The 9396-nt window shown below is 50.9% G+C and overlaps 1 protein-coding gene across 4 annotated transcripts in view; it reads left to right on the top strand.

Moving 5' to 3' along the window:
• The first annotated feature begins 6409 nt into the window (after positions 1 to 6409).
• The window catches only part of Slc6a9 (solute carrier family 6 member 9), a 33262-nt gene continuing 30275 nt past the window's right edge, over positions 6410 to 9396 (top strand). For 2 of the 4 annotated variants that reach the window (XM_023707828.1, XM_023707827.1), the window contains exon 1: positions 8421 to 8602. The gene's annotated coding sequence lies outside the window, so the exon portion shown is untranslated. Of the gene's footprint in view, positions 6556 to 8394; positions 8603 to 9396 lie in introns of those variants that run through there. The other 2 variants (XM_023707826.1, XM_004647632.2) reach the window with 2 other exon arrangements.

Raw genomic sequence — 9396 nt, 5'->3', positions numbered from 1 at the left:
AGCAAACAAACAAACCGTGATGGGCACATTCATTAACATCACTACCCATCTCATCAGAATTGAGAAGCTTCAAATTCATGGCAGTAGATAAAAGTTATATCAATTCTAACTTTCACTCAGAGCTATAATTTTGCCATTGGCAACAGACACTAATATTTTTTTTTTCTCCTCGTGTTTGTATTCACGCTCTTGTGTGGTACTTGGGGCTGAGCTCAAGGCCTTCCTGCTGAGTTCATCCCTACCCCTTTTTATAGCTTTTAAAATTTTGAAACCAAAAAAAAAAATTTTTTTTTTGAAACAGGCTTCTGCTGAGTCATTAACATTAACTCCAAGGTCAGTTTAGCTCAAGCGGTTACTTCCTCACGCTGGACTTTTCATCCGTCTACATTAACTCCCCCATGCTGGACTCTCATATGCTGTCCTCCTGCCTCACCCTCCAGGAGCTGGGACTACAGGCGCTGACCAGATAGATTTGGGGTGCAGGGAGATGGCTTAGCAGAATAAGTGCTTCCCTGGCAAGTGCAAGGGCCTGAGTTCAATCCCTGGTTCCACAAAAAAAAAAAAAAAAAAAAAAAAAAAACAGACTGACTTCATTCATTTTCAGGACAATGTATATCAAACACCCATGTCTGGATAACCACTGCCTCATTTGTTCTTTCTCTCTCTCTCTCTCTCTCTCTCTCTCTCTCTCTCTCTCTCTCTCTTTCTCTCTTAATGTGTTTAGTACAGGGCCTACAGGGTACAGGGTCTACATGGTCTCACTATGTAGATGACACTCATAGGATTCACCTGTTTTCAGCCTCCCAAGGGCTGGGATTACAGGCACGCCACCATGCCCAGTCTCAATCACCATCTCAGCACACCCTGGAGTGGGGAGTGCTGCACGGCACACCAAGGATCGAACCTGGCTGTTGCGTTCTGTCTAAGCAGGCGCTTTAGTCCACTGCGCTGTTTGGCCAGCTCTCATTTATTCTTTTAAATAAAATTGATCTGGGAGAATTCATCTCACGACTCAACTATTTAAGTGCTTTTCCTTAAGGTCAAGCATACTTCCCATTTTATCACATAAAATATTAAAGACATGAACTAGAGAATTAAAGGTTTTAAAAAAACTAACAATTTTACCACATCAGACCAACATCTTAAAGTGAAATTGACTTTTTTTTTTTTTTGTCTTTTTTATTGTTCACACACAGAAAAAAATATATAAAGACTGTTGGCACAGTTGGTATGTGCCTGGTCCTGCTTAGGCACCAACAACTCTACTTGATGTCACTCTTGTGTCATAAATGTAAATATCAACAAAGTGAAAATGACAAGTAATAATTTAGCCTTGTTAGAAAAAAAATTTTTTTTTTTCCTTGTACAGGTCTTAGTGACTCCCAGAGATCTTTGAACATCTTGCAAGCTGATGTTCAAATTAAGGAATTACAAAAGTCATGTTTACTTTTCTTTTCAAGTGACACTTTCTTTTTTTTTGTTTTGTTTTTTTGGCTATCACTCAAAGGCATGTGAAATGCTTTCACAAATATCTCATGGAAAAAAATGAAGACCAGCTCCATCTGTGGTACTATTTGCTTCACTTCCTCAAAAAATAAAAAGGAGGCAAGAGAATGAGGATGGGGATAGGCCCTTGGGAATGCTGAGTCATCTATCATGTGTGTCATGTTGAGCAGACAGAAAAAGCAGGCGGTTCTGGGAACTCAGGGTCCTCCATCCCTTCCCAAAACAGCCTCCTGAGCTCAGAACCTCCACAACAATCACAGGCACCACCCTGGCTAACCTCACACCGCATGACAAGTGCAACCACTGAAGTGTATGCTCCTACAATACAACCAGAAAGCCACACAAGTAGTCCCAACAGCCAACACTCAACTTTATTGTGTCCTAAACCAATTCTCACTATATAGTAGTGATATAGGGGAAAGAAACTCCCAAACTGAAGGATACCTGGAACAAGCTCGTGTTCTCTAAAACTGAAGAGTGAATTTTATGGAACAATGGAACAGAATATATTTATTGAAGAAAAGAAAGGTTCTTCCAAGATAGGGACAGACAGGAACCTGGGGGGCTGGGGAGATTGCTCAGTGGAATAAGCGCTTCCCTGGCAAGCACAAGGACTTGAGTTCAATCCCCATTTCTGCAAAGAAAAAAAAAAAAAAGAAGAAGGGACGTGTGTGTGTGTGTGTGTGTGTGTGTGTGTGGCCAGCTCAGCCCACCAGGGGGCGGGGCTGGCTGGCATGCGGCGCTGGGGGACCGAACTGCGGTCCCTGTGCTTTGCTAAGCTTGTTCTAAGTAGGTGCTTTAGACCACTGAGCCATCTCACCAGCCCCTTTTCTAGGGATTTTTATAAAGCAAAACCACAGGTGAGCCAGGGAGATGGCTCAGTAGAACAAGCGCTTCCCTGGCAAGCTCAAGGGACTGAGTTCAATCTCTGGTTCCGCAAAAAAACAAAAAACAGGTGAGATGGGTCAAAGATGGGAAACATGGGAACTCGCTAAATGGGCATGAAGTGGGACCAAACCATACCCAACCAATAAGATTGAAAGCATAGAAGCCAGGCATGGTGGTGCACACCTGTAAACTCAGTGCTGGGGAGGCTGAAAACAGGAGGATCACTATGAATCCTAGCTGCTTAGTGAGACCCTGTACAAAATACATAAAAAATAAATAATAAAAATTTTAAAAAAGATTACAAGCATAATTGCTCAGGTAAAATTGATTAAAGCAGAATTAAATGAGGAAGGGAGTCACACAGCAAGAGGGCTTGAATACAGAGCAGGGGCTTTTCCTTTGGGGGTTTGGGTTAGCAATTCCTGGCTTTTTCATAGTGATCGATACCTATTTTTTTTAATCTTTTAAAAAAATTTTATTTATTTATGTGTGTGTGTGTGTGTGTGTGTGTGTGTGTGTGTGTCCAGCTCAGCCCACCAGGGGGTGGGGCTGGCTGGCATGTGGTGCTGGGGGATTGAACCGAAGTCCCTGTGCTTTGCTAAGCTTGTTCTAAGTAGGTGCTTTAGACCACTGAGCCATCTCACCAGTCCTCGATACCTATTTAGAGTATCAGTGGCTGCTGTCCATCCCTAGGGAGGTATGTGGTTGCATTTGTTAAATCTTATGTCTTGAGGTCTAGCCCACAGCAGGAGTGCCTGTCTCTCGTGCAGTTGCAACCTTGTCTTCCAATCCGGCTCGTTTGAGGGCCTGGCCCTGTTTGACAGCCTATAATATTTCTATCTAACTCAGCACATCCCTAAGCAGTCTGCTCTGCTCAAGGCTAAGAGCACAGGTTTTGGAGCCAAGGCAGCCTGCATTCAAGTTCAAGCTCTTCTACTAATTAGTTGTGCAGCTATTTAACCTTCCTACCCATAGTTCTAGACAATAGAGATAATTGCTACCTTGTAAAACTGATGTAAGGATGACATAAGATAATCAGACAACTGACAGTACCTCATCTGACCCAATGTGCCCTTGGAGCCTGCCGTCACTACCATGTACGGCTTTTGTCACTAGAGGGCACCCAGGGCTCCAAAGTCTATGGGGGCTGCTGGAAGAAAATGTATCAGAAAAGCCAGCATTCCTGGGATGTTTGGGGGCAAATACAGACTGGTTAGGTATGGAGCTATGCTAATGCTAGGAAGCCTCTAGAATGCCCAGTTAGTTTCCAAGCCACTCCAGGTTGCTACTGGGCGTGGTACGTGTGTGCGTGGAAGAGACTCCTCTGAGAGGAAGGACGAGCACCCCTCTATACTCAGTCTCCTTCCATGACTGTTTCACACATGCTGAATCCTCTAATCCTCACACAATACTGGGATTGATAGTCACTGTTAATAGTACTCGAGATGGGGCGCACTGAAGGGACCAAGCCTACTTCCCACAAGTCTTGTGTAGAAGTCTGGGAGCTCCATGCAGGCAGCCTAACCCCCCAGTCCGTACCCCAAGACCACTCCACTTAGCTCCCCTTCCTGGGATTCTGCAGGCACCCTTTGACCCTGCTGTCTCCCTGGAGCTCAGCCAGCCCCAGCTGGCCTTCCCCTTTTCCAGCCTGCTCCCCACCTGCTGGAGGCCAGGCCTCAGTAAGAGGCTTATCAGACATGTGAAGGGAACAGATAAGGCGGCCCCCCCATGGGGCTTATCCAGCCCTGCCATCCTGGCTGCTGGGAGCTAGAGGAGCTGCTAGCAGACACAGCCCCACCTACCTAGGAAGCAGCCACCATCCGCCTCACAGACCCTGGCATCTCTCCTCAAGATGTCATGACTCCCTATGATGTCATTACTTGTACTGACATTATTGTTTGCCCCTCTTTCAAGTCTAGACAGGAGTCAGGAACCTGGACTCAGAAAGAAGGTCCACTCAGGCTCCAGGTCAGAGCTGGACTGGGAGCAGGGGTGATGTCACAGTATACTCCACAGGCCAGGTAGCTATTTTTGGTGTTGGCTGCTCCACTTATAGCCACCCCTCTTCCTGTCCTCCCAATTCAAAGGGTCTGTGGATCCAATGGGGGCAGGAACAGCAGGAGAAATCTCTACCCTACTGCAGGGCACCTTGGAGATGGCTCTGCCTTCCCTACAGGGAGACCAACAACATAGTCCCTTGAAGTATTGGTCAAGCAGAAGAGGGGCCTCACATGCCATCCCTGTGGAGCAGTGAGGCGAAGAGATTATTAGGATGGCCACACAAGTGGACACAGCCAGACTGGCTCTGACAGTCACACCCAGCTTGCTGACACTACTCACAGCCTCATACCAAAACTTTCGCATCTCGGCAGCCACTCATTCTCATAGCCATGGTGTCAGCCACATGCAAGCCACAGATGGCTACGAGCCCAAATCGCCACTCCAGCACAGACAGGCTGTCAAGCAATCCACACTGAAGAGCAGGAGCACCTCCCCTCTCATGGCTGGACTCCTGGAAATAGTCACAAATATCAGCATCTAGTAGGCACCCACAGGTGTTTGGTGAGTCAATGGACATTCAAGAACACATTTGGGGCGGGCTAAGACAACAAGCCACCGTCCCTCCTGCTACCTCTACAGAGAGGATCTGAGCAGAACAAAAGTGTTGCTTCTCCTGCCAGCCCATCTCAGGCTACTTCCAGTCACAGCCACTCATCACACCAGTCCTTGGAGGAGCCTCAGTCATGTAAGAGCATCTACCCCTTCCTTTTTCCCAGTGACTTGTTTTTTTTTTTTTTTTTTTCTTTGTTTGGCTGACTCAGGCTGCCTTAAGGGCAGGTCTGGTAAAGCACGTGGAACTGGGGAATCAAAACTGCAGCATCCTGCTCCTGACTGTGTTTGCATAAGCAGGCGCTTAAACAACTGAGCTAACCAGCAGGACCCCTTCCTGGTGACTTGGGACACTTGCACTCTGAAAGGTAGATGTTAGGAACCTCAGGTGGTTTGGCTGTCAAGCACCCTGAGCATTAGGATCTCTGCCATTAGGCACTGGGAGCTCTGAGTACTGCACACTCTGGGCTTTAGTCTTCTACAGTGTTGGGAATTCTGGCACTCTTGGCACTGGGAATTCTGGACTTTGGGAGCTCTAAAGTATTAGGAATCTGGACAGTGACTACTCTGAAGATTGGAATTGCCCCCCCCCCCATAGGGCCAAGATCAATGCTTCCTGTCTGTAAGGCTGATTTTACCTGGAGCCTCTGGGGTTCAACCTTGATTGGCTGATGCTCCCAGGGAGAGGGGTGGCCTGAAAGTGACATTGGGGGGTGGGGTGGGCAGGGACAACTCTTAGATCTGAAGCTCATTTAAGCCTCTGCCCTGCATTGGATAAGGACAGGGAAGGTGTCAGGCATTAGCTACTGGGATCCAAAAATTCAAGAGGAAGACTCTGAGAGCAGAACCCAGGTCAGGAACATTTAATGATGCTTCCAAGGTGGGGGAGGCCACTCCTCAGGCCAGGCTCTGATGCAAAGCCAAGCCTACTCTCCTCTAACTTCTCAGCCCGGTACTCAGTTCTCCTCCATCAGAGTGGCCAGTGCTGCCAGTTCCTATAATGCCCTCCAGAAGTAGCTTGGATCTGGCCCTTTCCCTCTTGCCACCAGGTACATACCTAAGTTTATGCAACTGTCCCAGCACAGAGGAATTGATCCCGCTGGCTAATGATGACAAATGAGGAACTCAGCCAGCCCTGGGGGATGTGGTGCTGGGCGTAGCCGACCCAGGAAATAGCACTGTAACTGGAGGCTCCTGAGACTCACCTCGGCCCACAGCAGGTGGGGCTAGCCAGCTGCCTGCCCTCTTGCTGCCCTGTTCCAGGAAGGCAGAGGCCAGGACCAGTGGGATATCTGGTCCCGCCAGACCTGATCTCCTTCCTTTCCTACAGTGACCAGGGCTGGCCGTGCTCCTCCCTCCCAGCCAGGCACCAGGGCCTTCCAGCTCTGACCCTGCTAGGCCCAGACCTGCCTCCCTTGGGATAGCATTCTGATTGGAAAAAAACAGCCCTTTAGTTCCTGTCTCTAGGGGACAGCTTTTCAGACCAGAACCTTTCTCACAAGCCTCTCTCAGGACTCCTGGTGTGGCTGTCTGAAGAGCTTTATGGATCAGGTGAGTAAAGCACACACATCCACTAATCTGTGAACACAAATATGCTTGTGTTATGTCATGGTGAATCTAGCAAAACCTTCAAGGTCAGCGTCACCAGTTTCCCCAGCCAGCTCAAAGGCAATCTTCTCTCTCCCACCTCATGGACTGAAGTCCAGGCTGCCTCCCAGGCCCCAGTGAACCCTAACTTTCTTTCTGCTAGAGTCCCTGAGCATTAAACTCCTGTTTCCCCTTGCCTTCCCCTGGCCTCAGGTCCCACCCTCAGTGCCCAAAGGCATCTTATACCTGATTTCTCTAGATTCTTTAGGCTAACGGGAAGCTCTATTTTCCCAGGACCAGGAAAATTCTAAGAATTTTCTCTGAGCATTCTCAGAAGCCTCTCAGGACCTTTTAGGTTCACCCTGCCCCACCCACACTCTCACTTGTCCCTTCTCTACCTTGGGCCTTCTTCCAACAGCCTCCATCCATTCTGTCTTTCCTGGGAGTAAGTCCTTTTTGACCAGCTATGGAGTAGGTAAGGAAAGAGACCAGAAACAATTTGTGGGGAGAATTAGGTCCCAGGGGGAGAGACTTGAGCAATTTACCCAGTCTCAGAAGTTGAGAACACATACAGCACAGGCCTGCTGCAGGGTCCAGCCACTCTTTCAGAGGTGACTACTTAGGCTGAGTCAGGGATGCAGACACAGTAGACTGCTCAGCTAGAGGTGTGCGCGAGCAGTGTGCAATGAACATAACACTCACAAATGCTCTAGCTGGTTTGTAGGAGATATAAACCTCAAACATGCTATGTCTGCTAGGTTTGGGGACAAAGTAAAAGGGAATGGCTAAGATAGTGTCCCCAGTGTGAAAAGATCTGAGTTCTGAGCACAACCTCTATATGATCCTGGCTCTGGGGTAGGCCTGTGGATGGATGGATGTGTGAGAGAGACACCATAGAAGGTGTCTGGATTGGGCATCTGTTATCTCGTTCAGTGTCTCCTACCATAAATTAATCAAGTAGAATCTCTCATCAATTGGTCTTGTGCAAATCTGACCCATCTGTACCAACTTCTTAGAAAGAAGCTACTTTAAGTGGGACGAAAACCCAGTTAACCTAGAGACCAGGTGGTGTTCGCAGCCCCAGTAGCGGTACCGCCAGGGTAGGGTTGAATCAGCCTTTGTCTAAAAGGGTTTCTGGAGAAAGAGCTCTACCAGCCCTCCAGTTCCAAGGAGTAGGACCTGGGCTTTACCCAGCTGTGCCCAAGGTCTCTAGCGGCACTGCTCCAAAGGGAAGGGAATTTGCTCTGACTTTTCTCTAGGGGGAAGGCAGGCGCAGAAGGCCTGGAGCCTGACAGCTAACAGCAGCCCCAACCCCCTAAACTTTCCCCAGGCCTTTTGGCCTCATTCCAGCCTAGCCCAAGGGGACAACATCTGCTCCCTCCAAGGGCCCCAGCCGGAGGGCAGCGAGACAGGGGCCAGGGGCGGAGAAGAAGAGAAGGCCATAGGCGGGAGAAGGAGAAAGCCAGGGGCCTGGAGGGCTAACAGCAGCCCCAAACCTACAAAGTTTCCCTAGGCCTTTGGGCTTCATTCCAGCCTAGCCCACGAGGACAACATCGGTTCCATCTAAGGCCTCCAACTGGAGGACAGTGAGACCGGAACCACGGGCTGAGAAGGGGTTCTCTGGCGGAGCCCCACTCCCAGGATTCGTAGAGCTCAATCTTCTAAAAGCTGGAGCGACTTGTAATTTTATTCCCTGGTAGGAGGAGCCTGAGAAGTCGGCATGCTGGAGGGGATGGGACAAGTGGAGGGGGAGGGCGGCCAGGGGAGCTGTTCGGGGAGGGGAGGGACTTGGCTAGGTCTCCCAACCCTTTTTCACTCTCCAAACTTTCACCAAACTCTTAGCCCCCGCCTCCCCGAAACCAAAACACAACAAGCTCTGGAGGCGCAGCGGGGCGGGCAAGCTCGCTGCAGCACCAAGCCTCGGGAGGCTGATGCAACTTTCCCTTTAAGAAAGACACCTGGGCGCACAGCGGTGTGGACCCAGCACGCCTGGGCCGGGGGCTACAGCATGGTAAGGGGGCGAGGGGAGGTGCTTGAGACTCGCACCTGGGTCTGTCCATCCGTCAGTGGGAGCTGTGGGTGGCTCTGCGGGGCTGAGCCCCAGAACCAGCGTGTGCGTGTCAGTGTGCAGGGTGTGTGTGTGTGTGTGTGTGTGTGTGTGTGTGTGTGTGTGTGTGTGTAAGAGATCGAGCGTGCATGCCGGCATCTGTGGCTAACAGTGTGGGCGCAAGCACCGGGATGTCTGTCTGTCTCGCCGCTGTGGTCGGGGTAGGTGCGCCGCGTCTGGGTGTCACTGCTGTCACCAAGGAGCAGGCGGGAAGGGGGGCGCTCTGGGATGGGGGAGCTGCGTGCAGACGCCGGTTCAGCGGAGAAGGCAGGCACCGAGCTCGGCAAGCAGCGCCAGAACCGGAGCACGGGGCGGTCCTCTGAGCGCCCGGGGCTCCGCCAGGGCCTGCGGGGCTGGGTGTGCGCCCGCGCGTGGCCCCCGCTCTGTGCCCGCTCTCTCCACCCGTGCCCGGTGCCTATCTGGCCGCTCCAGCCGCTGGCTTTGCTATCTGCCCGCCCACTCGCCCGCCGTCTGCGGGTTCCCGCGCGTCCAAGGTGGCTGGGAGCTGGGGGAGGGACCCAGCGCGCTCGGGCCGCCTTTGTCCACAGCTTGCGTGGCCGCGGCTCTGGGAAGGGCTGCGGGCCGGGAGCTGTCGGAGGCTCCCGCCCGCCCTCGGGGACTTGGCACCCTCCCTCCGCGGCCCCCTTCCGAGAGCGCAAGGCGGCCGCAGGTGAGGCCGAGGGTCCAGCGCCCGGGGC

This window comes from Octodon degus, unplaced genomic scaffold (assembly GCF_000260255.1).
Source record: "Octodon degus isolate 3935 unplaced genomic scaffold, OctDeg1.0 scaffold00315, whole genome shotgun sequence".
NCBI classification, from domain to species: Eukaryota; Metazoa; Chordata; class Mammalia; order Rodentia; family Octodontidae; genus Octodon; species Octodon degus.
Note: the sequence above shows the minus strand (reverse complement) of the source record. Positions and strands in the feature narration are given on the sequence as shown.